Source organism: Zootoca vivipara, chromosome 2 (assembly GCF_963506605.1).
Source record: "Zootoca vivipara chromosome 2, rZooViv1.1, whole genome shotgun sequence".
Lineage (NCBI taxonomy): Eukaryota > Metazoa > Chordata > Lepidosauria > Squamata > Lacertidae > Zootoca > Zootoca vivipara.
In genome coordinates, this window is record NC_083277.1 from 29,058,310 (window position 1) to 29,078,637 (window position 20,328).

The following is a 20,328-nucleotide window of genomic DNA, read 5'->3' on the forward strand; positions in this document are numbered from 1 at the left end:
GGGACTCTGATGATCGTCTAGTCCAACCCCCTACAATGCAGGAATCTCAGCTAAAGCATCAATGACAGATACCCACCCAACCTCTGCTTAAAAACCTTCCAGGAAGGAGAGTCCACCCCTTCAGAGGGAGTCTGTTCCACAGTTGAACCATCACAAAGCCCTTCTTGGTGCTTAGTCGGAATCTCCTTTCTTGTAACTTGAATCTATTGGTTCGGGTCCTACCCTCTGGAGCAGGAGAAAACAAGCTTGCTCCATCCTCCATGTGACAGCCCTTGAGATATTCCTCTCAGTCTCCTCTTTTCCAGGTTAAACATACCCAACTCCTCAACCATTCCTCATAAGGCTTGGTTTCCAGACCCTTGATCATCTTGTTTGCCATCACTGGGATAAGTCAGTATTCAAGACTTGGTTAACAAATAACAATATACAGAAACTGATTAGCAAAACAAATGCTTTCTTATCTGACTATAAACAGAACATGAAGTCCAGGAATCATTTAAGAATAAAATGTAATAATGATGTAAATCTGAGAACAAGAATAGTCCTGGGTTATGCAGCAACATTCCATCAACCCTAATAAAGGTTAGGTTAAGGAAAACTTTAAAATAATTCACCGATGGCAACTTATTCCATATAAAAATATGTCTATTTAAAAATAGTCCAAAGTGCTAGCAGGTGTCTACCAGACAGACCCGCCCTCATTGTCCTTTAGGGCCACCCCCAACATAATTTCCAAGACAACCGTTCTCCAAAGCAGTCCTTTCTTTTCCTTCAGGTCCATGTCTGGCCAACCTGCACTGAGAACTACATGTTCTATACTACTACTACTACTACTACTACTACTGCTGATTTATTTATACCCCGCCCATCAGGATGGGCTTCCCCAGACACTCTGGGTGGCTCCCAACATAACATTTTTATTATTAATAATAAAAGCAATAAAAGATCAAACATTAAAAACTTCCCTAAACAAGGCTGCCTTCAGATGCCTTCTAAAAGTCAGATAGTTGTTTATTTCTTCGGCATCTGATGGGAGGGCGTTCCACAGGGCAGGCACCACTACCGAGAAGGCCCTCTGCCTGGTTCCCTGTAATCTCACTTCTCGCAGTGAGGGAACCGCCAGAAGGCCCTCGGTGCTGGATCTCAGTATCCGGGCTGAATGATGGGGGGTGGAGACACTCCTTCAGATATACTGGGCCGAGGCCGTTTAGGGCTTTAAGAACAGCATAGTATGAGAAGTGTCCCCAGTATTCGGCTTTTCTAAGGACAGGTTCATTGCTTTATGTATGCAACATCCAGGGGATGGTTTGCATGTGTGCATGAGTGGAGCATCACAAATCATGGCATCATACTGTCTCACATCAACTCAAAACATTATACTTTTCAATGGAAGAATTTAAAACGTCCAGCCTCTGATCTTAAAGAGCACAGGAATCAAATGAAGAAGAATCAAGTATGCAATCATGTGCATAAGTAGTCCTGAAAGTATGTGCATTAACCTGAAAGTATGTGGACTGAAAGTGCACTCTATTCTCAACCAAAGTTAGCTCTTGGAAGTTGCTGCTTGCCATGGGACGGAAGATCTCACTGGCATCCATGGAAGCTTCACTCCCAACACTAAACAGCTGCTTTACTGATGCAGATAACCACCCTCCCCCACCATGGCTGTTATATACAGCTTCAACAGGTCTCCAAACTATGGATTTAACATGCAGTTTTAACCTGAAAGCACCATAGCAAAACTGGGCAGTCAGTGGATGCTGCCAAAGAAACAGTAACATATATGAAAAAGGCATTCCTTCTGATATTTTACTAAAGCCTAAACAAGACTCCAATTTCTTCATAAGTTTTTCATTGCGCCTGTAAAAGAGCAGTCAACTAATTTAAATTCCAACACCAATTTTAGGTGTGGATTCCTTTACCCATTTAATTGTACTGCATTTTCCCCTCCTCTGATCACTTCGATTTTTATTTCAATTTGGTACCCAGGCACCCGGAATGTAGAGCACATTAGAAATACTTTGACAGGGAGAATTTAAGATCCAGCATTTTCTAGTCATTTCATTGCTAACTAATGAGAACAATTTCTCCTTCCTTCTCTTTTTAATGTCTCCTCATGTACTTACATACTATCATCATGGCCTCCCATAGCCTCTATTTTCCTAGGCTCTAGATATTTAATTCCCTTTAATCTTAGCTCACAGCCTATTCCCTTCAAACCCTTTATCATTCTGGTTGCTCACTTCGGTATTTGCACCAGTATTCTTTTTTTGTAAAAATAAAAATCTTTCCTTCAGGTTTGTTCTTAGCATCCTAACTGGTGTCACTGGTGCTCTATATTTTTTAATTGGAATAACAACTTTAAAAATGTATAAGAATGTGATTAACACCAATATCACATTAGCCTTTAATAAAAAGAAGGCACTGTAATTTCTCATCTTGCCTCCTCATACAATTGCTTCTTCCAAGCTGATGTTTCATTTTATACATGTATTTTGATTTTCAACTTCCTATCAGAACCACACTCTAGTTATCCTTGTTAAATCTCATTTTATTCCTCTCTGCATAGTTCTCTAATTTATTCAGACAAAGTTGGATTGATTCGGTATCTTAGGATCACTTTATTCTAATTAAACTAACATTTTGCCTATTTTTCTCACTGATCTTTAACACAGAAATGCCTTATGCTCTTGAATATATGATTCATTTTGAGGACCAAAAAAAAAGCAAGGAGGAAAAAAAAGCAAAACTCTGGCCCTTGTTCAACAGGATTCTTTAGAAGGGGGGGCGGGGAACATATGTCTAAGCAAATGAGTAATCCCATTAAATTTTGTAGTATGCATATGTCTGAACTTAAACACCTGCTTGTACATCAGAGTGAACTGGAGAACAGCACAAAATGGTCATATACTGCATACAATATTTTCTACTGCACCTTAAATGAAATGAGGGCCCGATTCTGCCAGCACTCCAGAGAGTAACAGAGCAGCAGCATTAAAAGAGATGAGAAAGCCCCTATGTCTATGCAATAAGTAGTCAAATGGGAATCATCCCCCCCAAAGTCCAACCACGGTACAAAATCTATTCTTTTAAAGGCAGGGCTCAAAAACAACAATCCCATCTAGGTCCCATTAGAGAAGAACTAAAGTGGTGCAGCAGGGATAATTGGTGGACCATACTCAGAATTAAAAAAGAAATTAACTGTATTGTTCTGTACACAGAAGTCCTACCATTTTCCTACAGCAGCAATCACATCAACTCAGGAATCAGCCACTCCTCCTCCCCCCCCCCACTCCGTTCCTCTCCTGCTGGTCTTTGCTCCTCACTCTTCATAAGTGCAACACGAGAGGAATGAAAAATGCATAGCAAGGCGACATCATCAAGCAGGTGTATGACATGCTTCCCTTCATTTGCACGTTATAAAAAGCGATCCGATTCCATAGGACACAAGAGAGTCTCTGTTTCTTCAGAAAACCAGCTGAATCATACAGGTAGTGTAAATATCATATGCTATTGCAGGTGCTGTGCTTTCTATTTGTTTGTGTTTATCTAAACAGCATAACAAATAATCACGCAAACGTAGAACAACATTTGGCATGATAATGGCAATGTGGGATGCAGGAGCAACCACCCAGTTTTGCTGTTTTGTAAATTTTAAAAACCTTTTCTTGATATTTTTTTAACACATCCTTCACGTTCTTCATTAAGAAATCCCTTTGACATTGTGGTCCCCCCCCTACTCTGCTGTTGCATCTGTAATGCACCCCGGAAAGGGTTTTATCACCAAGATGTTTTCCAGAGGGTTTTGTGGAGATCACAATCAGACTCAGGAAAAAGTTGAAATGAGTAGGAAAGGTGAAACACACAATTTCTTGTCTCTCCTTCTTAATGAAAAACAAAGCCTCAATTTGTTCCAGATAGTTTCCCACCCCAAATCTAAATAAATCTATTTTGAGTTAAATTCCACTGATTTCAACGGAAACTACTTGTACAGAAGCACTCTTTCCTTTTTCTTTCTTTTTTAAAGTACAGGCAATTTTGGTTAAGGAACAGCACCTTCCAGGAGGCAAATATGAAGACCTAGAAACAGCACCAGTCACCTTTGACTTGCTAAACTTTGTTTGCCTTTATACATGTACCCAAAGTGCATTAGCTGTTTAAGAGCATGAAAGACATAAACGCACAACCTTCAGAGATATAACAAAATACTTCAACTTTTGGGGCATTCACTTGTATGTTTCAAGATGAGTTGTGTTAAAGCAGGGGTGAGGGAGCTATGGTTCTCCCAAAATTGTTGGGTTGCAATTCCTGTAATTCCTGACCAATGCCCATGCTGGCTGGGGCTGATGGGAGCTGCTTAATCCAACAACACCTGAAAGGCCACAAGTTTGCCAGCCCTGCCTTACAGCGTGTTTAAATCAAGGTAGATCTGCTGTGATGGGGTAGCTGCTTTAATTACAGTACTCCTAGGTCTGCTTTGCTCATGCCTAAAAGCAGGGTATAGTGGGTTCAGGTATAGAGGGTCCTACATTGAAGGTGTGAATGGGTAAGGCAGGCATGGCCAAACTTGGCCCTCCAGCTGTTTTGGGACTACAATTCCCATCATCCCTGACCACTGGTCCTGTTAGCTAGGGATGCTGGGAGTTGTAGTCCCAAAACAGCTGGAGGGCCAAGTTTGGCCATGCCTGGGGTAAGGGGAGCTGATCCCTGATCTCCCCGTACCTTTCTGCGGTCAATCACTTTAGGCACCCTAGCTCAGACTGGGAAAAAGCTAAGCAGGTAGGGGCTGAAGCTACGGAGCACAGATAGTTAAGGAGGGAGAAGGGGCAGGGCTCATCTCCCCTTCCCTTCTGAACACCTTTCGATCTTAAAATTAGAAACTCCTACTTTATAACATGAATGGGGTAAACCTCAAAGTACGGATTGTGTCATGATTAACTTTGGCTCTAAACAACCAGAGACACCCTTTGAGAATAAAAGCCAGGTAACCATGAACTGGTATGTGATCAAATAACAACCTGCTTAGTTAACCCTGCAGTACTAGGGGAAAATACACACAAACACACACAGAGGGAAAACAAACAAACAAACAGAAAAATAAACCCAGCAAGATTCTGGAATTTTCTTGGGTATTTAAGAATCACACACACACAAAACTTGGATTGTCTGACAAAAGGAAGTGCATATACCATAGGTTGCTAAGAGTTACAATTTGCCTTTTCACACTACATTGACCACAGCACCCACAGGCACAGCTACAATGTCTTTTCTGTGAATGGGACAGATTGCCATATGGACGCAGACACTGAACAAGCTGTACCACTCCTGGCGACAAGAGCCTAGGGGACTGTCCTATATTAGCACCACCTGCGCTATGCTCTGGATTTGAAATGGCATTTAAAGAGCCATCAGAACCGTTATCTTTAAATGCGCATGCGGATAGACACACATTGAAATTCAGATTTAAAAGAAATGTTTCAGCAAGCGTCTCTATTCCTTTAGGCAGCTTCCTAAAAGAGCAGCTCTTTCTTTTGTTTACACCAGTCAGAAAAAGACAACATCCAACAGGTATAAGCAATTTTGTGCTCCGAGAATGTAATCTATTACTTACAGTTTTAATTTCTTATTCCATATGCTTTTGTGTAAACTCATTTCATTTGGTATAAAATAGGACTGTAAGGAGAGTTCCTACTAAATACTAATATTAGCACTTCTCAAATAACCGCCAGAAACAGAATCGAAGAAAATCAAGGAAATCAAGGAAAAGACACTGGGTGATATCCAACTTGCAGCACAATCCTAACCATGTCTACTCAGAAGAGTCCCATTGAAGTCAATGGGGTTATTTTATTAGCCAGTTCTAGCATTAAAGTCTGGTGCAATGGATCATGTTTATACTGCTTAAAAGTGGTCCAGTTGTTCTGAAGTCATTATTTTAAAGTCTACAGTTCTGATACATTAAAAATCAATAGGGTTTTCACCACTGATTTCTACAGGAACAGGATTGCACCCTGAAACAGAATATGTAATATATGTGCTACAGTGTATACAGAAATCACCTTTAGAAGTGTGATTCATAGATATTAAGCTTATTTAAATTATTTCCATGTTTCCTCAGAGGTTTGTCCGGGTTTTGCTTAGTTTTTCTGGCTGCCCTGCTCTTTTTTTGAAAAGTTAACATGTCTCGACACAACCAGTGAAAATCGTTAAACTGCATGCAAATAAAAATGAAAGGCATATTTCTTCTCGTGCTTTTAAAATTGCCTTATTTCCGTTTCACAGTTCAGCCGAAGTCAAGCACTTGGAACATCACATTGATTTACTTGAGGGGGTTAAGCACATGTTGAAATCTCTCCAGTTTGGGGGGGTGGGTGGGGTGTCATAAAATTGTGTAACACTGAGCGGATTGTGCCCATGTAATCTAGTTCTACGATGGGGTTACAAAACATTTGTCTCGACAGATAACACTGCTTGTTTGCAAATTTGGCTGGAGAGCTAAATCAGATTTATGTATACACAATAGCTGTAAGTCACCAGCAACCAGTATGCAAAAACACCAGCAAGTTATATTAGAGACACATGTAAGTATCTTAGTGGCAAGAAAAGGGTGGCAATATACAAAGCACTCAGATATCTGTTGGCCAGATGGAAGTATAAAACAATACATATGCTAAAATTTGGAAAAGTTCTGTTCAGCGTCTGCCAAGATTCACCCAATCTATTTAAAGTGCCTTTGGATATACTGCTTTGGATATAGTGCTTACAAAATGGAATAAATGAACATTATTACATCTGACCAGAAACCAGTGAACCATTCCAGTTCAGAAGTTCTCTAGTGTCAGGTCAGATTCCTGAGAACTATAAAGTGACAAACCTAACACTCTCATCCGAAGAACAGCCATGTGATGTAAGAAGCAATTACAGACTGGTTAGCTTAACATCACTTGAGGATGCAAGGTGGGAGGAAGGGGAAAGGAGGGCTGGGAATGAAGATGCACAGTTTTGCAGAATTTAACATGGGAATGCACTAGAACGCCTAATGTGATTAAAGGTTTTCAAAACGGACTGATGAGAAAGAGGTCAGTTGTAACTAATTTGTTGGAGATCTTGAGAGATACGATTGCCATGCTAAAAGGTAAGCTGGTGGAGAAGTGAGCTGGTGGGAGAAATAATAATTTAGCTGATTGAGAATATAAAGGATTTGAAAAAGGTTTGTAATTTTTTTTATATAAAAAAAGCAATGAAACACCTATGGGAAACAGAAAAAGGTAGGTGCATAATTGAAAAAAGATGACCCAACTCTAGAAAATAAACGCGATTGGAAAAGTAACATTCATTTGTTCAAGTGCTAGTGAGGATCATAGAAACATAGGCTGGGCTCTTGCATCACCTTGGTCAGCCTCCTCTGCACGTTCTCCAGCTTATCAATATCCTCCTTAAATTGTGGCACCCAGAACTGGACATACAATTCCAGGTGCAGTCTGACCAAGGCAGAATAGAGCGGTACTATTACTATCACAGAATAGAGTGGACATTTGTTTTATTATGGCAACATTGAGAAGGCATTTTAATCAACATTGAGAAGGCATTTTAATGAAGTGCCCAATGCTTAACCATGAGTTAGCATTCTGAGAATGAGCCACAGTGCCACACAGGCTATTGAGTTCTCTCTCTCTCTTCTCTCTCCAGTGTGGACAAGAAGAAGAGATTGGGAACTTCTCCTTCTGCATTATGCCCAAATCCTAAATTGTGATTCATCTATGATCAATGAAAACAAGCCAGCTTTCTTATATTGGCTTTGGGGGCTTGTTTCCACTGTGGCTTGCTTTTACTGCCCATAGTTAAAGATTAACTGCAGTTTGTAATGTTAAGCCATGGTTTAGCACAGCTTTCCTGCTCCCTGCTGAAAAATGTTTGCACCCATCAAACTGTCAAACAAGAAGCAGGGATGTACCAACCAAGTTCTACACATAGTTGATCAGGCACCCCCAAACTGAGGCCCTCCAGATGTTTTGGCCTACAACTCCCATGATCCCTAGCTAACAGGACCAGTGGTCAGGGATGATGGGAATTGTAGTCCAAAGCATCTGGAGGGCCGAAGTTTCGGGATGCCTGCAGTAGATGCACTGAAATTAGTGAACCTAAATTAGTATTGTGTATTAACTTCAGCTGGGCCTCCCCCAAGCAGGACCACCCACAGTCTTAACCCAACTTCATGAAGTGCAACAATTGTTGCAAAGATTTGTACCAAGTGGTGGGATTTATTTATTTTTTGCATAAATAACATGGCAAACCTCAGTAGGTGCTTTTTGGTCAGCCCAGAATTCTAAGGTCCATAGAAAAAGGTACAGTAATTCAGTAGTCATGTTTAGAGAGGCATCTCCTCTATATATTAAAAGGCAATGCAATTTAGGTCTAACTCCTGATTTCTCCCCCTGGTAAACAGAACCAAAATGAACTGGCAATCACTTTATAAACAATCGCCCCTTATGAGTGCAGAAGGGTGAGCTTTTCAAAGCTCCCCTTAGATTACCTCAGAAACTGGGAGATGTGAGCTAGATATCTCCTGCCTAAATTAGAAAACTAGTATCCAAACTGCTGTATCTATAAGCGATCACAACTTCCTTTTTGATTACCTTACGCAAAAATATACATCAACCACACTCAGACTTTGTATGTAGCCTTCCTATATCTCTAGGCTGCCTTTGACGCTATACCAAAAGAGGTGTTTTGGGAAAGTCTTGAGGAGCTGCAAACAGATAAACATCTTCTATTTAGTATACAGGCTCTTTATACCAACACCTCCTTTAAAGTCAGGCTGGGTGTCCTTGGGGAACTCTCTGATTCTAGCAAATTATAAAGGGCATCTTCGAAGATATATCCTGGGATCTCTCCTTTTCAACTTGCATATAGGATGTGGTTACACAGTTGTTTCTAAGTATCAGTCCCCACCCCATAAATAAAAACATTTTAAGTCTGCTTTATGCAGATGAAAGAATACTGATGAATTTAACACACACACAAAGATTATAACACACTTCCCAGACTTTTGATAATTACTGTAAAAATGAAGGCTTGAAGCCTAGCTATCTAACGACCCAAGTGGTCATTTTACGACCCAAGTGGTCATTTTACACTTGTTTCAATTTAATATCTGAGAAGACAATATAGCTGGCCTACTGTGGCGGAATAGTCTTTTTTTAAAAAAAAAAACTAGACCAAATGGACAGAAGGTTGCCTGCTCTTGAAGGAGTTACTTGTCTCCTGAAGGACTGGATATATAGTTTGGGGGTACTTCTAGACCCTTTACGGTCACTTGAGCTTCAGGTGGCCTCAGCAGCATGGACTGCCTTCCATCAGCTTTGACTGGTAGCCCAGCTGCATCCCTATCCGGACAGGGATGGCCTAACTTCTGCCATCTATGATCTGGAAGCCTCTAGGTTAAAATACTTCAATGTGTTATGCGTAGCCTCTGAAGATGGTTTGGAAATGACAGGTGGTGCAGAATTTGGTGGCCAGGCTGCTCACCAGGGCGAGACAGTTTGAGCATATTACCCTGACCCTGATCTGACTGCACTGGCTGCCATTTAGTTTCCAGCCCAATTCAAAGTGCTTGCTTTGAACTATCAAGTCTTAAACAGCTCAGGACCGCAATACCTCAAGGACTGCCTCTCCCCATATGAACTAGCCCAGGCCTGTGATCATCATCTGAGGCACTGCTTCGTGCATTTCCCCCACAAGAGGTCTGGAGGGTGGCAACATGAGAATGGGCCTTTTCTGCAGTGGCTCCCCATTTATGGAATGCTCTTCCTAAGGAAGCTTGTGTGGCGCCTTCACTACATATCTTTAGATGCCAGGAAACAACGTTTCTCTATAGCCGGGCCTTTTGCTGCTTAACATTCTATATCCTTTTAAATGTGCTTGTGGAATGGGGTGGTGGTTGGGGACAGCTATTGGTTTGTTTTTGTATTTATGTATTTTGTGTTTTCATTTTGTGTTTTTTTGTTGTGAACCACCCTGTGATCTTTGGATGAAGGGTGGTAGTCAAACAACAAAACAACAACAAAACAACAACAACAACAACAACAACAAAGCTTCTTATTTACCGCTTTGCTAGCTTTTAAGTTCTTCTGTAGCAGAAAACCAAATGCTGAAAAGATGAGAGGTTTGCATACTACTTAATGGCTTTGCTTTTGCTTATTCTTTGTGAACGCAAGTATCTATAGCTTTGCATTTCCCTTAGGACAGAAATGACTGAGGTAGGTTTACTGCATTGAGTGAATTTATATGTATGTGTATAAACAGCACAATAAACATTATTAAATTGTCTGAGCAAAATCCAAGCCTGGAAACATGCAGTCAGAGCGTAAAGCCAACGACGGCGAATGCTCATGACGGCACAGGGGAAAGAATCTTAACAAGCCTTGATTTCAGCTTTGGCATCCGCCTCACAAATTGCAGGAAAATGTTCTCCTTTTAACAGTGTTGAATATTGATAAATGTCTCTACACAGCACAACAGGGAAGTTGGTCTCTACTGGCAATCTTCACCAAAGTGTGTTTTTCCCCCTCTCTATACTCAAGGGTTTACCCTGAATGATTTAATTATAATTTTCCTTGTGTAAGACAAATTAAAGAGGAGAGTAGGAGTGTCATGCCAAGGCAGATTATTTATCTCCTTAACAGATTGCTGTGCGCCAAGCCTCAGAGCAGCTACCACTGACGTTGCTTAACAAAATTCGGGTGCAATGTGGGACAAAGGAGGGGGACATGAGATACATTGGAAGACAAAAAAAATTAAAAAGCCCCAGAAGAACTGGAAGCATTAACTCAGTATTTCTAGAATGAATTGTATCACTTCCCTGCCAGAGAAAATGTAAACAGGAAGGTTTTGGTGTTCGCTACTTCTTTTTTAATGCAAGGGTTTGTGGGTTGTTGTTGTTTTTAATTAGAGGCACACTTAACATGGAGCACAGGAAGTTAAGGCAAGGAAGTGGCCTTATACCAAGCCAGACCAATGGCTCCATCTAGGTCAGTATTGTCTGCACTGACTGGCAGTGGCTTCCTGGGGTTTCAGACAGGAGTCTTTACCAGCCCTACCTGGAGATGTCAGGGAGATACATGGAGATCCCCCAGGGATCATGCAAAGCAGTTGCTCTGCCACTGAGCTACAACTGTTCCCCACATCCTCTGTTTTGACCCACATTGCCTGTACTAGAAGCCTCCTCCTTCTTGCAAATCCCTCTCCAAATCTTATATTCCCCACATGTTTTTCGAACTGGTTGTTAAGATTTTTATTCCGGGATGCTACAGCCGTATTATCAGCTTTAGGAGTCACGTCTTAGTATAATGGCATGAAGGAGTGCACATCTTGCTTCTTCAGTTGGCATGGCCAATGCTCTTGCCAATGCCCAAATCATTGCGCAGAATGGGGAGAGGACTCAGGCTGCTGACATGGTTGCTCCTAAGTACTGTACCTGCTTTCAGTGAGAGAGTGAATGCAGCTTCTCAGGAAGTTGGGGGCAATGAAGCAGTTGACCTGATCCCCTGACAACTCTCAATACCTTGAGTATGGTCCCTTGTGGACTCTGTTTGCAACAAGGATCGCAGACACTGTGATTCTGCTGCAATCCTGATGGCCCCTTTTTGTGGGGGGGGGGGAAGCAGTGCTGGGGGGCTATCGATGTTCCCTATGGCTCTGTTTACACCCCCATTCTTTGAACATCAACTTTTACCAGCTACGGCTGTTAGCCTGCCTCTTAAGACAGAGATAGCTTGATAACAGTTATCTTTGCCCCAGTAAGACCTCTTTGTAATACAGGACTTTTGAGATGGATATGCCGTACTTTGGATTATTACAAAATACAGTGGCTACATTACTGACTGACTGCAACAATGCTGATACAGTACATTTCTAAGAATAATTAAAAATGCTAGTTGGTAGCTTTAGTGCCTTAAACAGAACTCCCTCCCACAAGAAGTTAGCCAGGCACTGTCCCTACCGAGTTTCAGCTGACTGATTAAAACTATGCACCCTGAATGCTCAAATGTTTTACATTGGGGGGGGATGTAAAATTCTCAAGGTTTAAATTTTTTGAGGTTAAATGTATATTTTTTTGAGATTAAATTTCTGTTTTAAATTTTGCATGTTGTATATTTTATTGTTGCGAGCCACTTTGAGACCTCCTTCAGTTGCATGAACCTCTCCAGGTTCTTGGAAGTTTTTCTGTGAGTCTCCTGGTCTACTTTATGATAGATGAATACAACCCACTGTATTTTAACTATACAGCCCACTTAAAAAACCCAGCCAAATGGGTGGGGTATAAATAAATAAATAATAATAACAACAAGAAGAACAGCAACTCTAACGTGGGGTATGGCACTTTTTTAATATACCGGTAGTAATAATACAGGGCTGAATCATTTTGTTTTCATTTTGGATAAACTTACTCAGCTTTGTAATACTGCCCATAAGTTTCCATATACCCTAAATATTACTAGCTGAAAACAAAAATCTTCCTAGAAGTACTGCTTGCTCTTAACACATGACACGGGTCCCCTTTTTGAGTCATTTGCGGGAAAAATATATACATTGAAGATACAGGAAACAGTCAAACAGATTCAGAACTGCATCACAAGACTGTTTAAATAAGCAGCAGTTAAATTCAGAAACACATTTTGACCTCGTTACAATCTGGAGGTACAGTCCTTTTTCATTGTACATCACAATAATTTAGCTTCAACATGACAAATGAAACCAGAACAACTCGGTAACTGGAGCTCAAATGAAGGTTCATATACTTGTCACTCTCAATGCTATTCTGAAAAGTGTGGAAAGGGAGGGGAGAGACTGATTCCCCACCACAGAATTTCCCCCAATAAGGACTTTTTATACTTTTGCAAACCTCGGGGTTTCCCAAAGTCTGGCGATACCTCCTCTCTTGTGGGTGGTTAGTGCTGTTTTGACTACACTTGCAACAAAATTCACACCTGAACATTAGAAATATGCAGAATGACAGGAAGTGATAGCCAGACTTTTCCGGCCCCCCGAACAGGTGCAGTTGTCATTGTTTTCAATTTATCCACTTGTTTTCTCCAGCCAATATTACTCACCCTGAACCTTAGCTGGTTAATCTTCATTCCTAAAACGTAGGCTGTATGTTCCCTACTCTCCTTGTTTCTCATTTTCTACGTCTTTCCTTAGGCAATCCTGCATTTCTATGAGTTTTCCCCCAAACCAGTTTCGTTCTGAACAAACTGACTGCATTTTAAGCTGGCAATGTGTACATAGCCTTAGTTACATTTGATGAACCAAATTCTTTTTCAGTTGAACTAGCCAGGGCAGGTGAGCTTATTGCGCAGGCCATATCCTAAACATGCTGTTTAGTTGATTTCCACACAGAACTGAACTGCAAAGCCTAGGCAAAAATACTATGCCCTGGGACATTTTTTCCAAAGTCGACTTTGCACTTGGGGAAGATAGTGATTTATCTCTATTTACTTCCGAAGATCAAGCCTACAACCTTCTCCCCTACAAATATCTGAGTCTCTTTCCACTGAAGTAGGGTTTTAATGGCTGTTGAGGCAGGGTACAGTATTTTACAACAGGGGTCAGCAACCTTTTCCAGCCATGGGGTGGCCCACTGTTCCTCAGACCTTGTAAGGGTCTGGACTATATATTTTTTTGGGGGGGGGAATGAACGAATTCCTAGGCCCCACAAATAACCCAGAGATGCATTTTAAATAAAAGCGCACATTCTACTCATGTAAAAACACACTGATTCCCGGACTGTTCGCGGGCCAGATTTAGGCGGCAATTGGGCCGCATTCAGCCCACAGATCTTAGGTTGCCTACCCCTGTTTTACAACCTCTCACCCCTCTAAACAGATCTTTGGTTTTCTCTCTCACTAGACAAAATTTAGCATGTAAACTCCTCAGCGTAATGACGTGTCTTTTCTCCCAAAACACCATCATCACTGAAACACAAAAACCTCTCTTGCTGCACCTTGTTGAAAATAATTGACCTCCCATCAAATGATGCCACTTGTTTAATTGAGGCTATTTATTTATTTTGAATTCATACTCCACCTTGTCATCTGAAGATGCCAAAGGCAGCTAACAAAACTCAGAAAGCAGTACTAAAGCAACAAAATGAAAATTTTAAAGTAATTATTAAAGTAAAAGAGAGAAAGGCACATAGAATATGGCAGGTAAAAGTAAACTAACCAGTTAAATTTTTTTAAAAAAACTCCCATGGGAACAAATGCATGTTCTAAAGATTTTTTTTTAACCCATCAAAAGGGACACAGTTAAGATTTCCTGGGACAGAGAGTTCCACAAGGTTTTCTCTCCCGTGTTCCTGCTAACCTTGGCCCCAGATACAAGTAGATTATGCAAGAGAACCCCCACTGCCAACCTGAAAGGACTGGCAGGTTCTTATGGGAATAAAATTATGACCCTAATTTTTCAGAGGGAGTGTAACTCTTACCCAAAAAGACAACAGCCCTACTCCAGGAATCAAGTTTCATCCACCAATCCCTTGAGTTGGGTTGCAGTAGAGTCACTAGCAAGGCACCCCAATGTCTAACAACAGCAAGAGGGTCTGAGAGTATGCTTGAGAGCATGATTCTATGATGATGATGACAACAACAACAACAACGATGATAATAATAATAATAATAATAATAATAATAATAATAATAATAATAATAATTTTATTTGTACCCTGCCCTCCCTAGCCAGTGCTGCTTCTGGACATATAACAGCTGGAGGAAACTCCTCCAGAGCATACCAGCTGAGTGTTGTTGCTCTATCCTCCTTCCACCTACCGTAGGTGACAGCCTAGCAGAGAGAAAAGAAACTTCTCATTTACGGAGATTCAGTATAAGGCTGACCAGGATGTGGGCCTGAGGCCTGGAGGGATGTTGGTGCTGCGCTCTCCTCTCCCCCAGCCTCTGGCACTGGGAAGAATCCTACTGCTACCATCCAGCTCAAGGCTGCATGTAGGGGGTGGGCTGGGGTACCCGCTCCTGTATCCTATTGTTCATCAACAATTCTCTTTGGAGAACAAGTGCAAGCAAGAGACACAAGCTACTTCCTAAGGCTCAGAGTCAATGCCACATTCAAAGAGCTTCTTCAGAGCTGCTACCTTCAATCGTCAGCGTTTTCTCCCTTTCTTTTTCACCCTGAAAACATCTCTGTTGACATTAATCTTCCAGCCGCTTTCTCTCCTGCCCTCTTCTCAATCTGTTAACCTCAGCCCTTAGCTTGTAATATCACTGACACATTGCCTGACTACTTAAATAAGGAGCTTTTTTAAGAGAGAGAGAAAGATAGCATTGCTGTAAACTCTGGATGGTGCTTTAGAGAGCAGCTTCTAAATGGGCACTCAGCAGCAGAAGCAAGTTCACAAACAGGGGCCCCACTTCTCATTTTAGTTCAGATCAGGGAATGCTACGCCTCGATGTGCTAAGGAAGGTATTATACACTGCCCTCAGCTTGTGGCTAGTGACTGGGGTCTGGAGGGAAGGTTGATTTTCTCCATTGCATGTGGCTGCCCTCATGAGCTTATTTGCTCTGTCAGCGCCCCCAGCAGTCAGGGCACTCCCTCTCTCTCTCTGCAGGTGAAGAAAGAATCCCTGGATAGGGAGGAGGAGGAGGAGGAGGAGGAGGAGGAGGAGGAGGAGGAGGAGGAGGAGGAGGAGGAGAGTTTGGATTTGATATCCCGCTTTATCACTCCCCTTAAGGAGTCTCAAAGCGGCTAACATTCTCCTTTCCCTTCCTCCCCCACAACAAACACTCTGTGAGGTGAGTGAGGCTGAGAGACTTCAGAGAAGTGTGACTAGTCCAAGCAGCTGAATGTGGAGGAGCGGGGACTGAACCCGGTTCACCAGATTACGAGTCTACCACTCTTAACCACTACAACACACTGGATAAATGAGAGAGAAGGTGCCTTCCTCTATTGCAGGTGGCCTTACTCGCACAGTTCTTCATTTAGAATAAGAGAATAAAGTGATTTCGGTGCTGTTAACTAAAATAAGAGCCAGTAGAATAAGTTCCCAGCCGTTCATCCTAATGGTGAAAGGGTATGGATAGATGTGCCCATTTTTCTTCTTCTCCTGCCATGCATTTACTGCCTGTCCAGTTGCAGATCTCTGAGATTCAATTCTCAGTCCGTAAAATGGGGGCAACAGTGACCAAGAAGAGGTGAACTTTCCAATCACCTGCTATGGATTCACTATTAGGGAGTTCCATGGTAACAATACTGCAGGAGAAAACTATGACTGGAGAATAGAGTAAATGGGCAAAAGGAGGGCATGTAGATGTCAGGATTTTCATTCTCTCCCTTGCTGCAGAATGTGTGTGACTACTAGTTCACATGCTCTGTGTGTTGACATTCCATTCTTTGGAAGTGTGAGAACGGAAGGAATTGTGCGCCACTTCCGTCTTCTTTTTCAGTTAAATGACACTGATGAAGCCTTTTCTGATAGTAAATACAACCTGTATACTTCCGTATCTTCTTCATTTAAAACAAAATATTTATTTAGGGCTCAAACTAAAATTTGAAATGGGTAAATTAAGTTAAATTAAACTCAAAATGTCCATTCATACTAAAAAAAAAAGAAACCACCTCGCAATGAAACTGCTCCTAAATATTTTATAATGACTACTAAAAATGAAATATTTCCCAGGCCTATTTTTTCAGAAGACGCTTCGTATTCAGATAAGGTTACCTGAAACAAACATGCCCCTTGTACCCTAGATAGCATTCTCTCTCTACTTTTCATCTGCTTCCCTGAATATCCAGAAATATTCTTTATAAAACAAATGAATAAATAAATAAATAGCTGGTGGAAAACTTCTAAACCAGCAGAGTTTTATGTGTCATATGACACCTAGGCAGGCACCACATTGCCTGACAAAGCAGCAACAGAAACTTTAAGTGCCTTAGTCAGCATTCTTCAGTACATACTATGCCTCCTCTTCTTATGGACAGAGGTAATTCAATCATGCTGTTGCAAATTGATGGTGCCAACCTCAAACGCGCCAAAGAGAAGGGAAGCCACCAAAAGCTTGAACCTTCTTCCACTCTGAGCCATTTATCTTTTTATATTTTGATGGACTCAAAAAGGGTTTTTAAGGAATTATTCTACTGAACACTGATAAATGATATTGTGCACATGTATTACAAAATTCATTAGAGGTTAAGGCTGCATTATTATATTTTAGTTTAAAAAAATAAAGAATTGGGACAAAGTTTGTTTTCAAATTTTCTCCCAAAGCTGATTTCAAGCCACTGTACTCTAGTAGATCACAAATGGCAAAGTGCAACATTACATGTGGATTTTAAAATGAAGAATATGCTTTGGAGGCACAATTTAAGGTGCAGCATTTCCCCCCCCCCCCCCCAGGTTTTTTATTTGACAGACAATTTCCCATAAAAACAAATTGTGCAACTATGTTAGGTTCCAAATTTAACATGTAGGGGATATATTACATTCCTTTTAAAAACCTACTATCTTGCAATTAGACAGAGATCAGATCACAAAGATCAGGAAATGTCAATTAAAAGCAGATCCAAATAAGTCACCAGTATATCAGGGACAGGAAAAGAATTTGGATAAATGTCTTCAGAACATGAGAAGATGCCTGTATGATTGGCATGTTCATTTGTTTACTATTTGATAGCAAATCCAAGGACAAATGATAAAGTGAGTTGGATTTTCACATTCCTCTTCCTAAAAGGACAGGATATTTAGCGCATGCCACCAGTCTGCTGTTGAAACACATCAATAGTATCTTCATCTTCCATTTCCAACTGTGCAGGTGTGTCTGTTTCATTAATTGGTTGTCCATCAAATCTGAATCTAATCTGTCTCATTGACAAACCCTGTCTCTCACAATAGGTCTTCATTAGTTTACTTAGTTGTGGGTGCCGTTTTATTTTAAACTGGACCACTGATCCATTTGGCCAGCTACTTTTAAATTGATATGGTCATCCTCTGTTTTTATTCCTTCCTTGGGCTGCTTCTCGGATATGATGCCTCCTCAAGGAGCAAGTCTGCAACTGTTTGGAGCTCCTGTCTTCCTGTACTCTCCTCTCCCGCCCACCAATTTTCTGTTCTAACACAGTATCTAGCACATATCATGTTAATATTCCATCAGTACAACAACACTGTCTACAACCCACTCCTCGAAGTGTGAAGGCTTGGTTTTTGCTTATTCTAGCACATGTTCATAGTGTCAAACCATGGTTTAGTGTTACACTTGAACCAGACCAGATAGTTCTACACAGGGAGGCAAAGAGCACACCAGCTTTATTAACCAGTCCTATGTTCTGTTGGAAACTGAAATATTGCAGACTGTATGGTAGGATGTGAACAAACTGAATTCTACATGCCACAGAAGAAAGTGGCTCGGCGGGCACAGAATATAAGAAAACAGAAACACACACAGTGCGCTACGATTCTCTCTCCCCTTTTTCTATAAGTTGGAAGAAGCCAAGATCGTTTTTCGTACATCTCATCCTCCCAAGAAAACTCTGTCTTCTGGTGCTACAGCAAACATATTTCATTTGACAGACATGCACAAATGTACACCAACAACAACAGGACTAAGTCCTCCCTGTCTAAGTAACAGACACTATATATGACAATATCTCAATTCAAAAAAATGTTCTTAAGTATTTTGCATCTATACATGACAGCTTTGTTTTCTTCATGTAAGCAAGGCACAAGATGTGCTTATATGCTTTGCCTTACCAAAAAAATTTCAAATCACTTGACTAGGAAAAACTTTGGCCAGGAAAAACAACAACCAGTCACCTACAAATTAGTGAGCATAGGCAATTAAGTAAAATAGATAATTCTCTTTTGATTATTAGCATATAAAGTTTCAAAGAGGAAAAAGTTCCTTCTCAACATAAACACATACGCTTGTTGTCATCGCCGGGCCATGGAAAATCATGGCTGGGATCTCAATGGCACAGCGAGAGAGCTTTGTTGAAGAGGGAAGCCTTCTCTAGTCATCTCGTCTAAAAGCAGATCTCACCCCACATCATAGCTGTCAAGTTCTCCCTTTTTTTAAGGGAAATTCCCTTATGCTGAATAGGCTTCCTCGCGATAAAAGGGAAAACTTGACAGCTATGCCCCACATTCCCCAATTGACAAACCATTTCTGAAACTCAGGGGGACTTTTTGCAACAGCATCTCGTACTGCACAATGAGTTGCAATTAGATGCAGGGGAATCCAAACAAAGGGGGAGGGTGTGTTTGTGTGAGTGCTTGCACCTACTTGACCCTTCCCTTGTGATTCAAACAAAAGAAGCAGAGAGACCGAGGCAACAGTCCCAATATGTACCTAGATGTCATCCCAAGAAGGACGATCCACAAAAGGGACAGCAAATGCTAGAACAAGTGGGGTTGTTGTTTCTGTTTTTAAGGTGCTATGTTTGTTGCTCTAGATTTTTAATGACTTCAGCAGCAGTTTTCAAACACAATACCTTTTGGGCATACGAGTCAGTGTGTAATTTGAAGGACCTAAATCACGAGGTGGGGAACTGGATCTGGTTGATGGGCCAGATACTCATCTGCACCACCACCCCAACCCAATTTGGCATGTGGCTGGGGCTACCCACCTGCCAATCACTTGATATCACAATCAGATGCCCCCTTTTGGACAGCAATTTGCAATCACACCATCCAGACAAAGAGCCTTCCAAATCGCTTCTCAAGAACCAACAACCAGCTGACAAACAGCAACAGGATAAAATATATTTCTGAGAAATTGCTTCCCAGCTACCACAAGGAAACAATATACAGTACATTAAAACTGGCATCTGCAAAATAATGAGATCTTGACAACATAAACTTGTACGGCTACACAAATACCTGAATACATTCCTGCTACGTTTGTCCATGTGAGCACGAACCTATCCTTGGGTTATGTCATATGTTGTTGCAAATGCCAATCGTAATCAGTGGAATGCAGGATCACTTATTTCCAGGATTACCACCTTCATATATTACATTTTTCTTTAGAAAGCAAACACCTCGACACAAGTCAGAACTGCTCATGCGGACAAAAAATGTGTTTGGTGAACCAACTCAAAGACACAACAAAGATTAGTGACGTTAAGTCAGCAAATACTCTTCATGAGTCCAGGGATATCAGCGGTAACATTTATGAAACACTCAGGAAGCTGCCTTATACTGGGTGTTTTCTAGCTCAATACAGTGGTACCTCGGGTTACGAACTTAATTCATTCCGGAGGTCCATTCTTAACCTGAAACCGTTCTTAATCTGAGGTGTGCTTTCGCTGATGGGGCC

At 41.2% G+C, this 20,328-nt stretch overlaps 1 protein-coding gene and 1 pseudogene across 25 annotated transcripts in view; both read right to left on the minus strand.

Annotated features, from left to right (window-relative positions):
* The window catches only part of FOXP1 (forkhead box P1), a 548,710-nt gene that overhangs the window by 75,595 nt on the left and 452,787 nt on the right, over positions 1-20,328 (minus strand). The gene's annotated exons all lie outside the window — the stretch shown is intronic.
* On the minus strand, positions 2,463-19,208 carry LOC118081502 (small ubiquitin-related modifier 3-like; annotated as a pseudogene).